This window comes from Bos grunniens, chromosome 1 (assembly GCF_055505025.1).
Source record: "Bos grunniens cultivar Pamir isolate PY7600 chromosome 1, Bosgru_T2T1.0, whole genome shotgun sequence".
Lineage (NCBI taxonomy): Eukaryota > Metazoa > Chordata > Mammalia > Artiodactyla > Bovidae > Bos > Bos grunniens.
The window spans coordinates 53,504,442-53,527,038 of NC_141165.1; the positions used below are offsets into that span (position 1 = coordinate 53,504,442).

The 22,597-nt window shown below is 35.1% G+C and overlaps 1 non-coding gene across 1 annotated transcript; it reads right to left on the reverse strand.

Moving 5' to 3' along the window:
* Positions 1 to 4,828: 4,828 nt before the first annotated feature.
* Positions 4,829 to 4,934, reverse strand: LOC147379459 (U6 spliceosomal RNA). The gene has a single exon (XR_015135570.1). It is a non-coding gene; the product is annotated as a U6 spliceosomal RNA (small nuclear RNA).
* Positions 4,935 to 22,597: the final 17,663 nt, after the last annotated feature.

The window sequence follows — 22,597 nt, forward strand, 5'->3', positions numbered from 1 at the left end:
AATGTCAATGGGGGGGTACATGTGTTAATTTTTTTCTGAAATTGAAAAAGATTTCAGAACCTCCTTCTCAGTGTGAACCTTTCTCTGCAACCACATGCTTGTTCTGTATAGTTTTTTTAGTTTAAGTATGTTCATTCTTGCTCTTGATTTTGTTTATAAAAATGAATCTCTAAAAATTTAGGAAAGTAGTACTAAGTACATGGAGAATGAAGTAAGGAATCAAAATTATTTCAATGTAAGGACAGGATGTGACCTCAGACACGTGACCAAGAAATAATGTTTTAAATATTTTACATTTCAACACACATGGGTGTCCTGTGTTTTGATGTGTTGGAGGAGTTTGTAATTTCCTCAGTTCTGTCTCATCGTAACAAAAATTTGAAGCAATGGACCAGCATTACAGCCCTCAGATGGACCAGTGTTACAGTTCCATGTTACAGCTCAGTTTTATTTAGAAAGTAAAGGAAAATGTACCCTCGAGGTGTGAGGGCATGCCAACCCAAAAGACTTGAAGAGAAGAAAGGCCCCTGGCCCAGTTTTTGGCTCCTCTTTTTATATGTTTTTCTCTTTCCCTGGGTCTGCCCCATGTAAACTGGGCTAGCCAGGAATGCTGTTTGTTTTACCTGAGGTCCTCAATCCGGTCCTTCCTTTGTTCTATTTTAGCAGGCTTTTCCCTTCCTTGTCTTTTAGCCACCGCCATTTTGGACTCCTTTTTCCTATTCTAACTACCTAACATGAAGTTATGAATTTAATGAGAGTTCAGCAGATGTGTAGAACACAAATGTAATTTCTCACTTAGAATCATAGGCTTTCATACTGTCAAGTAGACATATGGATTTTTAAAAATAAATGATACCATTAATCAGGAAATGTCTGATTATTATAGATTTTCAGCTGTCCAAATCTAAATAATTTTTTTCATTAAATTTTATGAAGCTAGCTTGTTCTCAAGAAACCTCTTGACAAACATAGTATAAAAATGGAAAATCTCACTTATGACTAATTGTGAAAAAAATCTAAATCCAAGAATCAAACTTAGCAACACAAAAATGAGTAAACTATGAATGAATAGTTATTATGTATCTTGCCTGGAAAATCCCATGGACAGAGGAGCCTGGTAGGCTGCAGTCCATGGGGTCTCTAAGAGTCGGTCACAACTGAACGACTTCACGTTCACTTTTCACTTTCATGCATTGGAGAAGGAAATGGCAACCCACTCCAGTGTTCTTGCCTGGAGAATCCCAGGGACGGGGGAGCCTGGTGGGCTGCCGTCTATGGGGTTGCACAGAGTCGGACACAACTGAAGAGACTTAGCAAGCAAGTAAGCAAGCAATGATAGCTCTGGTAGAGGACATTTGTTAGTTATTAAATTCTTATTAATAGGAAAAAGAGAGGAAAAAAAAATTAGTTATGAGGCCTCACCTCCAAATATCACATTAGAGATTGGAGCTTCAACATGAATTTTAGGGAAACACAAATAGTCAATCCGTAGCAGTTTAGTAATATTAAGAGAGGCTCTGAAGGATCACTTGTATGTCCTTACCTCCATAGTGCAGTAGCAGTTTAATTGCTCCTTGGTAGTCTTCATCAGTCACCCCAGCTAGCACAGTAGCTGTCATCTTTGCTTGTTGATTCAGAGGCATTAAGGATCCACAGTGACCAGGCAACAATCTTAACTTCAGTTAAATGAAATCATTTTTGTGTCTACTTGTAGAAGTATTCCTCTCTTAGAGACTGAGGCTGCTAGGCCAGCAGAGCATAAGATCATAGGCAGGGAAGCAAAATTTTTGCTGGAAGGTCACTAGGGTTAAGAGTGAGTGGTGCCACTCCCATTTCCACTTCATGATTCCTCAACCCTTGAGTCCTGGCTATAGGAGAAAAAGTGTCATATATTGGGTGCTGATTCAAAGTACATACACCTTCCAGAGAACCTTGCCTCAGCCCTGCAAGATATTATGATCTCAAGTTCAAGTTCAGTCACTCAATTGTGTCCAACTCTTTGTGACCGCATAGACTGCTGCACTCCAGGCTTTCCTGTCCATCACCAACTCCCGAGTTTACTCAAACTCATGTCCATTGAGTCGGTGATGCCATCCAACTATGTCATCCTCTTTCATCCCCTTCTCCTCCCACCTTCAATCTTTCCCAGCATCAGGGTCTTTTCAAATGAGTCAGTTCTTTGCATCATGTGGCCAAAGTATTGGAGTTTCAGCTTCAGCATCAGTCATTCCAATGAATATTCAGGACCAATTTCCTTTAGGGTTGAATGATTGGATCTCCTTGCTGTCCAATGGACTCTCAAGAGTCTTCTCCAATGGCATGGTTCAAAACCATCAATTCTTCGTCATTCAGCTTTCTTTATAGTTCAACTCTCACATTCATACATGACTACCGGAAAAAAATAATAACTGACTACACAGATCTTTGTTGGTAAAGTAATGTCTCTGTTTTTTAATATGCTGTCTAGGTTGATCATAACTTTCCTTCCAAGGAGTAAGCCTCTTTTAATTTCATGGCTGCAGTCACCATCTGCAGTGATTTTAGAGCCCAAGAAAATAAAGTCAGCCACTGTTTCCCATCTATTTGCCATGAAGTGATGGGACTAAATGCCATGCTCTTAGTTTTCTGAATGTTGAGTGTTAAGCTAACTTTTTAACTCTCCTCTTTCACTTTCATCAAGAGGCTCTTTATTTCTTCACTTTCTTCCATAAGTATGGTATCATCTGCATATCTGAGGTTATTGATATCTCTCCTGGCAATGTTGATTCCAGTTTGTGCTTCATCCAGTCCACCATTTCTCATGATGTACTCTGCATATAAGTTAAATAAGCAGGGTGACAATCTACAGCCTTGACATACTCCTTTCCCCATCTTGAACCAGTCTGTTGTTCCATGTCCTGTTTTAACTGCTGCTTCTTGACCTGCATACAGATTTCTCAAGGGGCAGGTCAGGTGGTCTGGTATTCCCATCTCTTTAAAAATTTTCCACAGTTTGTTGTGATCCACACAGTCAAAGGATCTGGTGTAGTCAATAAAGCAGAAATAAATGTTTTTCTGGAATTCTCTTGTTATTTCTATGATCCAACAGATGTTGGCAATTTGATCTCTGGTTTATATGCCTTTTCTAAATCCAGCTTGAACATCTGGAAGTTCACAGTTCACACACTGTTGAAGCCTGGCTTGGAGAATTTTCAGCACTACTTTACTAGTATGTGCGATAAGTGCAATTGTGTGGTACTTTTAACATTCTTTGGCATTGCCTTTGTTTGGAATTGCAATGACAACTGACTTTTCCAGCCCTGTGGCCACTGCGGAGTTTTCCAAATTTGCTGGCATATTGAGTGCACCCCTTTCATAGCATTATCTTTTAGGTATTGAAATAGCTCACCTGGGTTTCTATCACCTCCACTAGCTTTGTTCATAGAGATGCTTCTAAGGCCCACTTGACTCCACATTCCAGGGTATCTGGTTCTATGTGAGTGATCACACCATCGTGATTATGATCTAGCTGGAACTATAACTGAGACATCAAAAGGTTATCCCACCATTCTGTCAAGCCAGATATTTTAGAATGGTAGGGAACATGATTAGACCAGTAATTCCATGGGAATGGCACATTGAATTGAGTTACTGGATCAGAAACAGTACTTTGTGGGATAGCATGATGATGGATAAGGCATTCTAAAAAAGTCACAGAAGATAGTTATGATAGAAACATTGTATGAAGGGAAGGCAAATCTGATATCAAGAGTAAATGTTTATTTCAATGAGAATAAAATGCTATATCTTCTATGGTGGAAAATATAGTCCCTCTTTTCATTGTTCTTATTGAAAATGTGTTTTCTTTATTTTCCTTAAATATTATGAAATTTTATCAATTTCAGTTTTATTTGTAAGAACCAGTTGCTTTTAAAAATAGTTCCTTTTTTGAACACATTTAAGTCAGTTCTAATGAGGTAGATGAACCTAGAGCCTAGTATACAGAAAGAAGTATGTCAGAAAGAGAAAAATATCATATATTAATGCATATATATGGGATCTAGGAAGATGGTACTGATAAAATTATTTGCAGGGCAACAGTGGAGACACAGACATAGAGAACAGACATATGGACATAGGCTGGGAAGGGAAGGAGAGGCTGGGATGAATGGAGAGAGTAACATGGAAGCATACATTATCATGGGCTTCCCTGGTGGCTCAGATAGTAAAGCGTCTGCATGCAATGCAGGAGACCAGGGTTTGATCCCTGGGCCAGGAAGATCCCCTGGAGAAGGAAATGGAAACCCAATCCAATACTCTTGCCTGGAAAATTCCATGGACTGAGGAGCCTGGTAGGCTACTGTCTATGGGGTCGCAAAGATTTCGACATGACTGAGTGACTTCACTTTCACTTTTTTTTTCATACATTATCATATATAAAACAGATAGCCAATGGGAATTTGCTGTATGACTCGGTGAACTCTAACCAAAGCTCTGTATCAACCTAGAAGTGTGGGATGGCGAGGGATGTGGGAGGTAATTTTAAGAGGGAGGGAACATAATTATACTTATGGCTGGTTCATGTTCATGTTTGACAGAAACCAACACAATACTTTAAAGCAATTATTGTTCAATTAAAAATAAATTTTAAAAAATATAGGGTTAAAAAGAAAAAAAATCCGTTTTATATATTTTTTTTAAATTCTTTATACTGTCCTTAATTCTAAGTAAATGGATTTTAATTTAACTCTTAAGCTATAAGCTTAGGTAATGGATTTTTGATGTTTTTATTTTTTAATGTGAAAATGCAAAAGCAAGAGTTTCATCCATGTATTGCTTTGGTTGATATAATATTTTATTACAATGTAATCAAAGCATTTTCATCCTTACACAGGGACCATGATAATCTTCTCTGTATCATTCCAATTTTGTGCCAAAGAGAGCACAAAATATCTTCTAATTTAACTTGTCAATTCTTTGACATAGGCATGTTTAGAAGAGTTTGTTTACTTTACACATATTTATGGAGTTTTCCAATATTTTTAATTACTGTTTTTTGTTATTGAGAAATAATTAACTTTCTTTGGGGAGAAAATTCACATTGTATAGTTTCAATCTATTTTGATTTGTTGAGACTTGTTTTACAGCCAGTATATGTTCTAGCTTAGTAAATTCCCCTTGGCTCTTTCAGAGTGTAGTCTACCTTTGCTGGGTATAGTAATCTACATACACCCGTTAAAGTAACTAATTGATATTCTTTAAATCTTCTATATTTACTAAGTAATTATGCTTACTTATTCTGTCAGTTATTTAAAAAGAGGTATTAAAATCGCCAACTGTCATTTTGGATTTATCTGTTCCTAATTTCCCTTGTGTCAGTTTTGCTCATGTGTTTCAAAGCTATGTTTAAATGTACACACATTTAGGACTGTTATATTTTCTTGATTAATTGACTCATTTATTAATGAAATATCTTTCTTTATCCCTGGAAATATTCACTGTTGTAAGATAACTTTTACTCATGTTACCACTTTAGAGTTTGATGATTATTTTCATGTAATTATTTTTCCCATCCATATTATTTTTATTTTTTTTCCATATTACTTTTAATGTGCTCATCTGTTTTCACAAGAAAGTAAGTCTTATCCTGTTTAGCAAGAAACAGTTTGTTATTAAAAAAAAAAAAGAATGGTAATTGAATGGAATCCTTTGAAAGTAATAATACTAAGTATCACTGTCTAAAATTTATAAATTATAAGCACACTTGGGAATAAATTGGAAGTATCCTGGTATATGGGAAAAGGCAATGGCATCCCACTCCAGTACTCTTGCATGGAAATCCCATGGATGGAGGAGCCTGGTGGGTTGCAGTCCATGGGGTCACTAAGAGACACGACTGAGCGACTTCGCTTTCACTTTTCACTTTTCACTTTCCTGCATTGGAGAAGGAAATAGCAGCCCTCTCCAGTGTTCTTGCCTGGAGAATCCCAGGGGTGGGGGAGCCTGGTGGGTTGACATCTACGGGGTCACACCGAGTCGGACACGACTGAAGTGACTTAGCAGTAGCAGCAGCATCCTGGTATATTCTCCATAATCCGAAGCTAATGGACAAATTGTGTTTTGGAAAAGTAGGAAATTAAAAAGAAAAATCTGGGAAATTCAGTTAGTGTTATAGATAGACCTAAGGTGTTCTACCATTGATTTGAAACAAGCTTTAATTATGCTTTTGCTGGATCTTAGTCAAATTCTCAGGAAAAAAGAAAATTGATTTGTTTAGCTCTGATATACATTCCAGGGCTCCCCTGGTGGCTTGGATGGTAAGAATGCAATGCAGAAAACCCAGGTTTGATCCCTGGGTCAGGAAGATCCACTGGAGAAGGGAATGGCTACCCACTCCTGGCAAATTTCATGGACAAAGGAACCTAGTGGGCTAGAGTCCATGGGGTTGCAAAGAATCAGACATGACTGAGCAATTAAACAAGAATGCACACATACATTCCCAGTCCAGTTATCTATATTTGGGGAAGGAAAGAAGGAGGTCACATAACAAAAACTGATTACCAGTGTTAGCAGTATGTTTAGTAGAGAGACTGTAGCAACACTCAAAATATCACCTTCTACACCATCTAAAAGGAAAGATCCTATTCAGATATGCTTCAGGGATTGATAATCATATTTACCACTTCTTTGCAAGTTATATTTGAATCATTTAGCATTTGTTTGTTCTCATAAAACTTATAGATTCATTGAAAATTGTAAATTGCCTTTTGTTCCACTTAGTTTTCTAGAATATTATTTTATTCACCTCTTACTGTTCCATGTCTGTGTTGGATATCAGTGTTATCAATATTCTTTTTATATCCATAAGCACATCATTTCTGATTTTTCTCCTGAGACAACTCAGCTGGCATGATCTGTCCATCTGCTAGGATCAGCCCTGGTGGATCCCTGGGAATACTGCACAACTACAATTCAATAATTTCCTTGATCTCGCATCCTCAGAATTCTCTTCAGTGTCATTGAGAACACATTGTAGAACAGATATCTTTTTTTTTTTTTTTTTTCCTACAGCATGATAAAAACTGAAGTGAATATTTAAGCAGCCTTCATAGCTGGGTAATTTTAGTTTAAGTTTTAAAATCTTTAATTCCTGACTGGGATAAGAATTCTGAGATCAGCAATGATATTGAAGGTATCATTTTCTTGGACTGAAATTTGTCTTTGGTAATTATTTCTGAACTAGTAATCATTTTATCATTATTATATACAGTTTTTAACACTTTGGAGTCACTTTAATGAAAGACAACATATCTAGATAAAACATTAAATTAAAAAAAAAAAAAAACTAGCCAAGAAAGATGACATTCAAGTTATAAGAGTTACAGAAAAAGAAATGAGGAAATGAAGAAAGAAGAAAAGGTATAAAAGATCGTCACATATTTATAGATTTCAAAGAAGCGCAGCTGATGAAGGTGACTTCTTTATCTTCACTCCCAAATATTGTCCCTTTTCCTCCTTTATTGGGCTATGTTAATGAATAACCATATTAATTTTTCCTCTCTAAATAAACTAGTTTTCAGTATCTACATAATAACCAATTCAATTCAAACTATCATCATCCTGCACCCAAATAATGACATATCCTCCTAAGTATAATTTTTCCAACACAATTTTCCCCTCCAGTTAATTCTTCATTAAAGCTCTTCTTATTCTAAATTACAAGTATTAGTTCATGATACTTCAGTAGACTTCCACACCCTTAATACATAGCTTAGTTTCCTGGAACACCTTTGTTGTTTAGTCGCTCAGTCCTGCCTGACTCTTTGTGACCCCATGGACTGTAGCATGCCAGGCTTCCCTGTCCTTCACCGTCTCTCAGAGCTTGCTCAAACTCATATCCATTGAGTTGGTGATGCCATCTCATCCTCTGTCATTCCCTTCTCCTCCTGCCTTCAACATTTCCCAGCATCAGGGTCTTTTCTAATGGTTCAGCTCTAATTATTTTCTAATTATGTAACAGTTTTGGAAATCATGTCTAACTTTGCTTATTTAATTAGGAAAATAAAATATTCAGAATAAAAAATTTGGATAAAATGAACTCTGAATTTCATACTTGAGATTTTCCATATTTGTAAATATTGTATACATAAATGAGATTTCTAGTAAGGACCCAGAGAACCTCATCAATTTTAAATCCAGAGCAGAACTTAATCAATTTGCAAGAATATTTCCCCTGCTTCTTCTGGACTTTCCAACAATCCTATATATGAAATCGAAGAATTTCTATCCTATTTTGTACCTAGGAGTAAAGAGATGGTATCTTATAATCCTTTCTATACTTTGAGCACTTGACTTTGCAGTAAATTATTTAGTGACCTACTATTAACAGACTGTAAGATTTTCTCATTGTTTATGCTTTTTCTCCCCATCTCCACTTCCTAAATATTTTTATTTGCATTTGTAGATCTGTTAGACATTTGAAAAAGAAATATAAATGAACAATAAATCCCATCACTACTGAAGAATATAACTAAATTCAAAGGTATCTAGAGTTCTTGGATTTATCCTAATAAGCTGTGCCAACAAAGATTTATGTGATGAAGATAATTACTGGCTCTCGGTACTTGTCTTTGGTTTAAATATCTGAGAGCTAAAAGTTATAATCTTATTTAAAATTATCAGCTTAACTATTTTATGCATTAAAGGCCTTTCCAGAATTTAAATTTAAATCATCACATCACATACCAAGTGATAAATACCCCTGTACAATAGTAGTAAATTTTATTTGTAAAATCTTATTGCATCATAAACTTTGAAGATCAGCAATGTGTTGATATTATGCTTATATATATATATATATATACACATATATATGCATTGTTTCTAAGTCTGCCACCTTCCATATGATGTTAATTTAAATTTCACAGTGGTCTGTCAGTGTTTCATAATATCACAATTTAGTATACATGTATATTCTTGCTTTTATAAAATTTTAAATTTCCTCCCCCCTCTACCCACCCATCAGTGACATCATACTACCTAGTATCTCAGATTTAGTCTGTTAATGTGAAAACAATTCAGTCTGACCACTCATATTAGGTATATGTTTCTTTTGACTTTTCATTGCAACTCATGGCATCTTTTTACTTCTACTGCAATTCTGCTTGAAGTTTTGATGTATCTTAATACCACCCTCAACTATATAAATGAACTCTGATTGACCAAGAATATCACTGTAATTCCTTCACCCTTATAGGAAATTCAGTCTAATTTGTTCAGAGTAAAGCCCAGGATACATTTTCAGTGTTGGGAAAGAACGTCTCTTCCTTTTGAAAGTAAGGATATTTTGATAGGATATCTGCAAACACCTCTGTCATTTCTGGAAGGTCCTCAGGCCATATAGAAACATAGAGAAGGGCACATCTGGGAGGAACATGATGAATCAGAACCCTTGATAATACATTAGGTCAAGTCATATTTGAATCTGATTATCCTCCTGAAATTTACTTTTACTTAGGCTGATACATTGCTTTTTAAAATTTTATTCTGAAATGTATATGGCATGTTAAAGGAAATGGAATAGTCAAAATGACTATGGAATCAGAAATAAACAATTAAAAACAAATTCAGAAGATTTGTAATATCTGATTCAAGACTTATTATAGATCTATAGTAATCAAGACAGTGTGGTATGGATGAAAATACAGATTCATAAACAGATGAAACAAAACAGAGAGTCCAGAATTAAATCCAAGTAAGTTAATTAATGGATCTTTGAAAAGTTGCTAAGAAAATTAAAAGGAAAGATAGTCCTTTTGTTTATTTCCTCTTAGTCTTCATTTTTTATTGAGGTATAGTTGATGCCCTATATTATATAAATTTTAGGAATGCAACATAGTGATTCTCAATTTTTAAAGACTATACTTCATTTATAGTTATTATAAAATAATTAACTATATTTTTCCTATGTTATGCTATATATCCTTGTAGCATATTTATTGACTATATAGCAGTTTGTGATCTTAATTCCCTCCCCTTTCCCTCTCCTCTGATAACCAAAAGTTTGTTCTCTATACCTTTGATTCTGTTGTTATATTCACTAGTTTACATTTTTAGATTCCACAGATGTGATATTATACAGTAGTTTTCTTTCTCTATGTCATTTACTTCTCTTAGTATAATACCTTCCAAGTCTATGTTGTGGCAAATGAAATATTTTGCTCTTTTTTTATGGCTGAGTAGAATTCTGTTGTGTATGTATGTGTGTATATACATATATACACCACAGCTTTATACATTCATTTGTTGATGGACACTTAAGTTGCTTCCATATCTTGGCAATTGTAAATAATGCTGCTCTGGACATTGAGGTGTATTAATCATTTTGATTGCTTACTCCTTGAAAGGAAAGCTATGACCAACCTAGATAGCATATTGAAAAGCAGAGACATTACTTTGCCAACAAAGGTCCATCTAGTCAAGGCTATGGTTTTTCCAGTGGTCATGTATGGATGTGAGAGTTGGACTGTGAAGAAGGCTGAGTGCAGAAGAATTGATGCTTTTGAACTGTGAGTTGGAGAAGACTGTTGAGAGTCCCTTGGACTGCAAGGAGATCCAACCAGTCCATTCTGAAGGAGATCAGCCCTGGGTGTTCACTGGAATGACTGATGTTAAAGCTGAAACTCCAGTACTTTGGCAACCTCATGTGAAGAGTTGACTCACTGGAAAAGACTCTGATGCTGGGAGGGATTGGGGGCAGGAGGAGAAGGGGATGACAGAGGATGAGACGTCTAAATGGCATCACTGACTTGATGGACGTGAGTCTGAGTGAACTCTCAGGAGTTGGTGATGGACAGGGAGGGCTGGAGTGCTGGGATTCATGGGGTCGAAAAGAGTCGGACACAACTGAGTGACTGAATTAACTAACTAATTATTTTGAATTAGTGTTTTCTTTTTTTCAGATATTTACCCAAGAGTGAAATTACTGGGTCATATGGCAGGTCTGCTTTTAGTTTCTTAAGATATTTCCATCTTATTCTCCATAGTGGCTGCACCAATTTACATTCCCATCAAGAGTGTCTGAGGGTTCTCTTTTCTCCGCATCTTCACCATTATTTGTTATTTCTGTTCTTTGATGGAGTTGTTCTGATGGGTGTGATGTGCCTTTCTCAGTTGACTGATGACGGTAAGCGCTTTTTTTTTTTTTTTTAATGTTCCCATTGGCCATCTGTAAGTCGTCTTTAAAAAATTCTTAGAGGCAAGAGCCAATAGGGCCAGATCTGCTTAATTATCTGTGGCCTGGACTACTGCGTGGAGAGACTAGGTTTATGAAATACCCCTCACATTGTCTTCTTATAATACATTGCAACATTTCTCTTTTAATGGTGCTGAAACCAGAAACAATTTCTCCATTTATTCCATCCACGGTGCTTAGAAGCCTGTGTAATTTGAGGTCCAGACAAAGGTTGACTGCCTATACACAGGCATTTATAATGAAACTGTAGCAGATTATAGAAAGTTGACCCATATTATTTGATAAATCATTTTCTGAGGACTTGTAAGTAAACAAAATTGAAAGAGGTGAGTTCCTGTTAAAGTGACTTACAACATCAAATTTTAGTTCTTTTTTTTAATAACTGAATAAGAGGATTAGATTTTAAAATGTATTTTGTGATTTTGGTGTTTTTCTTTTTTTGCATAGTAGATTAGAAAATCTTTCTTGTATTTACATTATTTCTAAACTATGAAGCATGAATGATAAGATTATTTATGAAATATAAAATTGTGAAGCATGGTTAAGTTTGCACTTAGTAATAAAGTATTTCCACAGCCAGCTATACATTACTTATCCCATTATGTAACATTTACATTAGAAGTTGTTAAATATTTTAAATGAAAGCATAAAAGTAATGCACTGCTTAGACTCATGGTACTTATGTATGATATTATGTGGTTTAGCTGTAATTTTTTAAACAATAGTATACATAGTGTAGATTTTTGTCTATACATATGCAATGTTCTAGGGTTCAGTTTGGTTTCGGTTGAAGTATAGTTTTTGTAATTAATAAATTTTATTCTTTAGAATCTTTTCTCATCTTATAATATGGGAAAATGCCTTTATATTTGACAAATGTGTTTCACCTCATTCTAATGCAGGATAGGTATCATGATTCACAGTTATCTTTTATGTTTTTTAATTTTCATTATATATTGGACAATGTCATACAACAAAATCTATGTTTAGTGTGTTGTGTGAAGTCTGAGGGTCCTTATACCTGAAGAAAGAAAAACCAGGTTCTTGTAGCATGTAACTGATTATAGCATGTAGAAATCTATGATCTTCACATGAGGTACATTCCTTAATATATAATTCAGTGTAAAATAGGATGTTTGAGAATCATACTAAGTCCACTTAAATTACTGTCTTGTTCTTTTTGAAAAAGAAAAAAAAATCTCAGATAATTAGAGGTTGGTTTAAGCTGTATCTTCTTTTATATCCCACTTACCAAGTAGTTTACAACAGTGAGAGGAAGTTTCAGTACTTATGTGGAAATTATTACACTAGACAAATATTATTTCATTTCAGCAAGCAGGCACAGAAATATTTATACAAGTATTCTTGTAAGTTTAGAGGACTTCCACTTTCCCTTGCACAAATAACATGTTTGAAAACAAATGAAATTGCTTCATGGCAGATAAATAAATTTACCTGTCACATTAGTAAAGAGAATCCATGTTATTTTATGAAGACAAAAGTGATTTTCTTGACCTGGAGTGCTATTCTAACTGTGGACACTCCCATTACTATCAGGGGTAAAGTGCCTGTGCCATTCTAACCAGCTGCATATCTTAAATATTACTTGTTTTAAAACCAAAAGTTATTGTAATTAATGAGCTCTGTTAGTTCAGTTCAGTCACTTAGCCATGTCTGACTATTTATGACCCTGTGGACTGCAGCATGCCAGGCTTCCCTGTCCACCACCAACTCCCAGAGCTTGCTCAACTCATGTCCATTTATTTGGTGATGGCATCCAACCTTCTCATCCTCTGTTGTCCCCATCTCCTCCTGTCTTTAATCTTTCATAGCATCAGGATCTTTTCAAATGAGTCAGCTCTTCACATCAAGTGGCCAAAGTATTGGAGTTTTAGCTTCAGCATCAGTCCTTCCAATGAATATTCAACACTGATTTCCTTTAGGATGGACTGGTTTGATCTCCCTGCAGTCCAAGGGACTCTCAAGAGTCTTCTCCAACACCACAGTTCAAAAGCATCAATTCTTCAGTGCTTAGCTTTCTTTATGGTCCAACTTTCACATCTATACATGACTACTGGAAAAACCATAGCTTTGACTAGATGGATTTTGTCAGTAAAGTAATGTCTTTGCTTTTCAATATACTGTCTATCTTGGTTATAGTTTTTCTTCCAAGGAGCAAATGTCTTTTAATTTTGTGGCTGCAGTCACAATCTGCAGAGGTTTTGGAGCCCAAGAAAATAAAGCCTGTTACTGTTTCCATGGTTTCCTCATCTATTTGCCATGAAGTGATGGGATCTGATACCATGATCTAAGTTTTTTGAATGTTGAGTTTTAAGCCAACTTTTTCACTCTCCTCTTACATTTTCAACAAGAGGCTCTTCAGTTCCTCTTCTCTTTCTGCTATAAGGGTGGTGTCATCTGAATATCCGAGGTTATTGATATTTCTCCCCACAAGCTTGATTCCAGTTTGTGCTTCATCCAGCCTTGAATTTTGCATGATGTACTCTGCATACAAATTAAATAAGCAGGGTGACAATATACAGCTTTGAAGTACTCCGTTCCCAATTTGGAACCAGTCCGTTCCGTGTCTGGTTCTAACTGTTGCTTCTTGAGCTCTATAGTACATATTAAATGAGCTCTATAATACGTATTAAAATAGTAATAGGTAAAACTAATACAATATTGTAAAGTTTAAAAATAAAATAAAATTAAAAAAAAAAATGCCCTGTAGTTGCCTTTGGCATGTGCTCTTCTGTTTAAAGTCATTTGAATGCTAACAACCCCTGGAGTCTGTTTTCCTGAATTGGATATAATAAATAATTAGCTGATTAGCTCTTAGACTGTAGATTAAAATTTGCCAAATAATTTATTCTTAAAGTGTAGAATGATATTACTTTAATTTGTGGATTAGATTAGGGACGTGAAAACAAATATTTTGTAAAGGTGTCTTGGAATAGGTAAAGAACACCAAAGCCTATGTGTCTCTGATTACTTCTTCATTTCTCTGGTTATATTTTATCAATGGAATTCAGTTGCCTCCTCTTAATTATTTGAGAAGAACTTGTTTTGCATTCTTGAAAAATTTCTTCCATAACAAATAAAAAAATTTAGATAATCAAAAGTTAGGTTTATTTTTAACTCTCAAATATATCAAAATGTTTTTCATAATTTTTATTACTTAAGCATTTTATATATGTATATATACATAAATATTTCTTGTATTCAAGATTTTGCTTAATCTTATTATTTACTTCTTTTTAACTACATCAAAATTGTCAAATAAGCCTCAATATTACTATTCCTACTCTGTCTTTCCAGTTCAAATTTAAATCTAGTCCATAATATTTTAAAGAATATTAATCTGAAATGACTGTCATTCTTCAATTTCTTAGTCAAAATAGGTGAAATGTTAGGAATCTTTTCATTCTGCCTATAATTAATTAGTTGTAATAACACATATTCTAGGTGTAATGCAATATAAAGTCAGACAAAATATGTCTCACATCCAAACATGACTACTGGAAAAATCATAGCCTTGACTAGACACATCTTTGTTGGCAAAGTAATGTCTCTGCTTTTTAACATGCTGTCTAGGTTGGTCATAACTATTCTTCCAAGGAGTACGTGTCTTTTTATTTCATGGCTGCAGTCACCATTTGCAGTGATTTTGGAGCCCCCCAAAATAAAGTCTGCCACTGTTCCCACTGTTTCCCCATCTATTTGCCATGAAGTGATGGGACCAGATGCCGTGATCTTCATTTTCTGAATGTTGGGCTTTAAGCCAGCTTTTTCACTCTCCTCTTTCACTTTCATCAAGAGGCTTTTTAGTTCTTCTTCACTTTCTGCCATAAGGGTGCTGTCATCTGCATATCTGAGGTTATTGATATTTCTCCCAGCAATCTTGATTCCAACTTGGGCTTATTCCACCCCAGTGTTTCCCATGATGTACTCTTCATATAAGTAAAATAAGCAGGGTGACAATATACAGCCTTGACATATTCCTTTTCCTATCTGGAACCAGTCTGTTGTTCCACGTTCAGTTCTAACTGTTGCTTCCTGACCTGCATACAAATTTCTCAAGAGGCAGGTCAGGTGGTCTTGTATTTCCATCTCTTTAAGTATTTTCCAGAGTTTGTTGTGATACACACAGTCAAAGGCTTTGCCATAGTCAATAAAGGAGAAGTAGACATTTTTCTGGAACTCTCTTGGTTTTTCTATGATCCAATGGATGTTGGCAATTTGACCTCTGGTTCCTCTGCCTTTTCTAAATCCAACTTGGACATCTGGATGTTCACAATTCACATACTGTTGAAGCCTGGCTTGGAGAATTTTCAGCACTACCTTACTAGTGTGTGTGATAAGTTCAATTGTGCAGTACTTTAACATTCTTTGGCATTGCCTGTATTTGAAATTGGAATGAAAGTTGACCTTTTCCAGTCCTGTGGCCATTGCTGAGTTTCCAAATTTGCTGGCATAATGAGTGCAGCACTTTCACAGCATCATCTTTTAGGAATGAAATAGCTCAACTAGAATTCCATCACCTACACTAGCTTTGTTTGTAGTGATGCTTCCTAAGGCCCACTTGACTTCACATTCTAGGATGTCTGCCTCCAGGTTGGTGATCATATCATTGTGATTATCTGGGTCGTGAATATCTTTTTTGTATAGTTCTTCTGTGTATTCTTGCCATCTCTTCTTAATATCTTCTGCTTCTGTTAGGTCCATACAGTATCTGTCCTTTTTTTGTGTCCATCTTTGCATGAAATTTTCCCTTGGTATCTCTAATTTTCTTAAAGAGGTCTCTAGACTTTCCCATTCTGTTGTTTTCCTCCATTTCTTCACATTGATTGCTGAGGAAGGCTGTCTTATTTCTCCTTTCTATTCACAAATAGTTCTGAATAGGAGAGAAGTTAAAGGCAAAGGAGAAAAGGAAAGATATATCCATTTGAAAAACAGTACAGTATCTGAAATTAAAGGCAACTAAAACAAAAACATCAGCAGTAGAAGCAACGCTGAATTTTCTTAAGGTGATTGTAGAGCTCTTAGAAAGAGTTACGCAAGAACAATACTTATCTAACCTGAAATGTATAAAAAAACTGTAAAAAGTAGTGATCAAATTTTATAGCCTGCAGAATTATATCAAATATTCTAACATGCATGTGTTAATGATTCAGAGGAGGAAAATGATGCAGAAAATTTTGGGGAAAATAAGTAATGTTCACAAGTTACCAATTTTTGATAAATACATCAACTATAAGACATTTTGGTGACCTTATAAAAAGATAAATATAAAGAAAATCAGACCAGTAAAAACCATAATTAATCTAAAGAAAACAAACAGAAAGCAAGTTGCTTTAGAAACTTTGTCTTCCATCAAATAGCTGTGATTTGATCTGATTTTACTGTTCTTAGTCTTTTCTTCTTTTTATCTGTTCTAAACACTGCTACTTTAATAAAGATTCCACAAGAATAAAAATGTTTAAACAATTTTAAAACACCAGTATTAAGTGAAATGTTGGAAGAAATACTTCTATAAAATGATGCAATAGTAAAAAAGGAGAAAAAATAGAAACAATGTGTGACAGTTCCTTTTTAGCCACTATTATTATTATTAAAATAATAGTAAAGTAAGCTGCTAAATATTACAGAAAAAATTCATAAAAACAATGGTATTTTAGAATGGAAATCACCCTGAGGTATTAAAATGGCTATGAAGGAATCATTGAACAGACACAATAAGTGTTGGAGAGCATTTTCTGAGATTGCAAAACAAATAGTACTGTGAATACATCAGGGGTAGCAAGTTAGCGTTGGAAGGGAAAAGTATGGTTCTTCATCTGACAATGTCAAGGTATAGGCATTAATAGACTCTTTGAGAAAGAAAATCTAGATTTAGGTTTGAGAAATTCTGCAGTTGATGTCATGTAATTTCTATTTTATCTGGATTGTACAAAATAAGGTGATCACTTGAAATTACAGGGGACAATGATAGAGATTCAGACTGGAATATAATATTAAAATTTAAAGTAACTGTTTTATAAAGGGGATATTTAGCTGACTCTGGATATGTATGAATATTCTTAGTTGACTTAAGTGTCTTAGTTTAATATTTAAAATCCTAAATATGTAATAGCATGGATGGAAATAATATGTTACATATAATTTTTCTGGCACCGCTGAGCAGGCTGAGAAAAACGTGACCTCAAATTATTTTTCATGTGCAGGAAATGCACATGATCCATGATAAAATTGTGCTAATTTTCTAACTGGGAGATATCTTATAGCAGGAATTAACACTTTTTACTAATGAGCAGAAATTTTATACATAGTCATCTGGAGTAAACTGAGCCCATGAAGTCACATGTTAATGGAATTCACGTGAGAAATACTATGTCATAGTTTCAGCGCCTGGCAGACAGTTATAGAAACACACAGCCAGTGAATTTATGTTGGATAGTAGCACTTGTGAATTAGGTGCTGAAATTCTACCATTTCACAATTGAATTTGGCACCTTCTCTTAATCTCCTCCAGATAAAACATAGCACAAAACATAAAACATAGCATGTAAGTGGCATGCTACAGCGTTACTTAGAGTTTGTTAAGTGGCAAATTGCTGCTGACACTACTGGCAATTTTAGTACTTACAGTAAAGCACAATACAATTTAGAATAAAACAAATGGAGTTTTAAACTGAAGTGTTGCAAAAAGAAGGAATGTCACCTGTAGTAGGAAACAAATTACATCTTGGTATTTTTTAGGAAATAAGCTGTTTACTTTTAAGTATGTTTAAGACTGGATTTTATGTAGCTGCTTTGGTGGTGGTGTTACTGTTGCTGCTGTTGTTTCAAATTAAAAAGTGAAAAATCATTTTTCAAAGGACCAGGAAATATGTTAGTTATACATTTTATAAATGTCTTGCAAAATGTCAAGATGTTAAATAGAAGATCAGATTGCTTACAGCAGTTTCATTGTAGTAAAGGTCAGACTTACGTCTACGGAACAGAAAAGAGCAAGTCTTCCCCTGTTTTTTTCATGAAGACCGAAGACTAGTTGTTAAGTACAAGAGAGAGGCTCTGAAACTTTGTTCTGGATGGATGTTATATTGGCTAACTAAGGACTGTGATCATGAAGTCAAAGTGTTGATATTAGACTTCTGTGATGGTAAGGAATTTAGTCAATTTCAGGGGGTATGATTATTTAATATTATTCATAAAATATTCAAAATATATTAGGAACCTAACTCATGACTTATGTGCAAATAATATATGATGAAATATTTAATGTTTTAAATGAGGATGTTTTGTAGAGATTGGATGTTTACAATTATTCTTGATAGGTGGCTAAACATCAAAATATAAAATAAAATTTCTTTCATTTTTAATAGGCTGCTTCACCTTCAGATTATTTTAAACCTATAAACAAGAATAAATTTGGATGCTCAGGGCTTCTCTGACTGGTATTTACAAGAAACTTTTATTCCAAATCACTCATTTATATCTAGTTAAGACAGGAAAGATGTGAAGAGTCATGAAGAGTCACATCAACTTCTCCATTGGTTGTTGATTTATTACATGCCTTAAAGGGAAAAAAAAAAAGACACAAATGCTAGGTTATATTGAAAGTATATGTTGCTGGATCTGTAACTAGTAAAAAGAAAAGCTTTTTGGTGTATGTGAAATCTCACAATGGAAAATGAACTAGGAATTGTCCATATTTGGTTGCATAAAGTAAAACTCCTATTCTTCTCATACTCTACTGAAATTCTCTATAAATTCAACAAAATTCTCTATTTACTCATGGTCCATATACTTGCAAACACATAATCCTATAGTTCAGTTCAGTTCAGTTCAGTTCAGTCGCTCAGTCGTGTCCAACTCTTTGCGACCCCATGAATTGCAGCACGCCAGGCCTCCCTGTCCATCACCAACTCCTGGAGTTCACCCAAACTCATGTCCATCGAGTCGGTGATGCCATCCAGCCATCTCATCCTCTGTCGTCCCCTTCTCCTCCTGCCCCCAATTCCTCCCAGCATCAGAGTCCTTTCCAATGAGCAGCCCAAGGGACTCTCAAGAGTCTTCTCCAACACCACAGTTCAACAACATCAATTCTTCTGTGCTCAGCTTTCTTCAAAGTCCAACTTTCACATCTATACATGACTACTGGAAAAACCGTAGCCTTGACTAGACGGACTTTGTTGGCAAAATAATGTCTCTACTTTTCAATATGCTATATAGGTTCGTCATAACTTTCCTTCCAAGGAGTAAGCGTCTTTTAATTTCATGGCTGCAGTCACCATCTGCAGTGATTTTGGAGCCCAAAAAAATAAAGTCTGACACTGTTTCCACTGTTTCCCCATCTATTTCCCATGAAGTGATGGACCCGGATGCCATGATCTTCATTTTCTGAATGTTGAGCTTTAAGCCAACTTTTTCACTCTCCTCTTTCACTTTCATCAAGAGGCTTTTTAGTTCCTCTTCACTTTCTGCCAAAAGGATGTTGTCATCTGCATATCTGAGGTTATTGATATTTCTCCCAGCAATCTTGATTCCAGCTTGTGCTTTTTCCAGCCCAGCATTTCTCATGATGTACTCTGCATATAAGTTAAATAAGCAGGATGACAATATACAGCCATGATGTACTCCTTTTCCTATTTGGAACTGGTCTGTTCCATGTCCAGTTCTAACTGTTGCTTCCTGATCTACATATAGGTTTCTCAAGAGGCAGGTCAGGTGGTCTGGTATTCCCATGTCTTTAACACTTTCCCACAATTTATTGTAATCCACACCGTCCAAGGCTTTGGCATAGTCAATAAAGCAGAAATAAATGTTTTTCTGGAACTCTCTTGCTTTTTCAATGATCCAGTAGATGTTGGCAATTTGATCTCTGGTTCCTCTGCCTTTTCTAAAACCAGCTTGAACATCTGGAAGTTCATGGTTTGTGTATTGCTGAAGCCTGGCTTGGAGAATTTTGAGCATTACTTTACTAGTGTGTGAGATGAGTGCAATTATGCAGTAGTTTGAGCATTCTTTGGCATTGACTTTCTTTGGGATTGGAATGAAAACTGACCTTTTCCAGTCCTGTGGCCACTGCTGAGTTTTCCAAATTTGCTGGCATATTGAGTGAAGCACTTTCACAGGATCATCCTCCAGGATTTGAAATAGCTCAACTGGAATTCCATCACGTCCACTAGCTTTGTTCATAGTGATGCTTTCTAAGGCCCACTTAACTTCACATTCCAGGATTACTGGCTCTAGATGAGTGATCACACCATCATGATTATCTTGGTAATGAAGATCTTTTTTGTAGAGTTCTTCTGTGTATTCTTGCCACCTCTTCTTAATATCTTCTGCTTCTGTTAGGTCAATACCATTTCTGTCCTTTATCAAGCCTATCTTTGTATGAAATGTTCTTATAGTAGTGGAGATCAAATCAAAATCTCTAGGTTCTGTAGGTAGAGTTTTTGTTGACTGAGGACTTGCCCAATTTACTCTTTACTACATTGTATTTCAAAAGAAGTTTGAGATTTCATTTTAGTTGCTTTGTTAAATTTCAGAATTAATTCTCCTATAGCTTTCCACCCTGTCACCACTTCACCTATTCACACACAATAAGCAATAAAAGACAAAAGACTGAAACGTAAAATTCAGAATCCTTCAAAGATTCTTTGTGCATTTGGAGAAAAGTTAAAACCTTTAGAGGAGTCAGAGCTAACTAACTTTTAATTGATTTTACATGTGAGGCATCTCCATAAAAGTATGTATTTCTTTTTTAAATGTTATAATTTGACAGAAGCTAATAGAACATTTTAAATAGCTTTATACAATTTTCTCCAAGATAGAAACAATATTCACAGTCCTCGAGCATGTATGTTGCTGGAATTCTGTTTTTGTAATCCATCATGTTCCAACAAAAATAATAGCAATTATTTTAATAGGCCTCTTCATAACTACTGTGGTTGATTAATGACATCAATTTCCTGGTGTCCAGACATGAACTAAACTTTCTTTTTTGAGGATCCATGATTCAGATCACAGTTAAATCCTGACATTTTCCCCATCATCATATTTTTGTTATCTGACTCTTGATGGGCATCTAGATCCTTGTGTCTGTAAAACATTTCCAGAGCTGTCTTTTTATTTTTGTTTAGTTCCTAACTGAATTATCTGCTCATTGTGGACATATTCCCACAATCACATTTTCAAAAGTATCTTAATTATTCTTTCTCCATCTATGTAATATTAAGAGAAGCCTAATTGTTACATTCTTGTTTGTTTTCCTATGAATTGCTTATTTATATTTACATTACTCATTGATTAATCACAATTTTGCAATAGGCATATTTCATATTTGTTTTAAGTCTCTTTATACAGACCTTGGGTTTTGCATTTGTCATCATTCTTTGAGTGTACATTTATATCAATGATTTTGTTTTGAAATGACTTTGCTTCCCAGAATCTCTGAATCAACTTTCTAACTTACTCCTTTTTTTTTAACTTGCTCCTGTATTTTCTGTAAATAGCTAAAATCTTCTTTTTAAAAAAATGTGAAAAAATTATGAAACTCAACTGCCTGAAATCATCTAGTTGCCATTCCATTCACTTAGGCCAAAACTCAACTCCTTACAATTGACTTGTAAGTTCTATATGATAAGACTCCTGTAAACTCCTTGAAGTTATCCTTCATTTCTGTCCAACTATGTGAAGCTATTTTAAAATTTTAAAACACATATTCTTTCTTATACTAGGGAATTGCCAATTGTCTTCTCTTTTCCTGTAATTGTTTACTTCCATATCATTACATGGCAGACTTCTCATCATTTAGCTGAAAATACGTCATCTTAAATATGCTCCATAAAATACTTTCCAAACTAAAATATGTCCTATTCCTCAGAAAATCTCTCTACTCAAATCTTTTTTTATAATTTTTTGCTATATTTAACTGAAATTATCATTGTTTGTTTTTGTCCCCTTTATTTTTTTTTCTTTTTAAAAATTATTATTATTATTTTTTTTCACTTTACAATATTATATTGGTTTTGCCATACATCAACATGCATCCACCCATGGGTATACACGTGTTCCCCATCCTGAACCCCCCCTCCCTCCCCATACCATCCCTCTGGGTCATCCCAGTGCACCAGCCCCAAGCTTCCTGTATCCTGCATCGAACCCCTTTAATGTAATATAATCTCAGAAAATGAACCTGGACCTCCTTGTTTCCTACTGTATCCCCAGAACAGGTAACACTGTCATCAAGGCCCCATTAAACACCTGGTGAGCTCTTTCTTGTAGAATTCTCAGTGGATTCTTTCCTAATTGATAATATAAATTAAAAAGTCTCTAATCTTTGCTCTTTAAGTACTT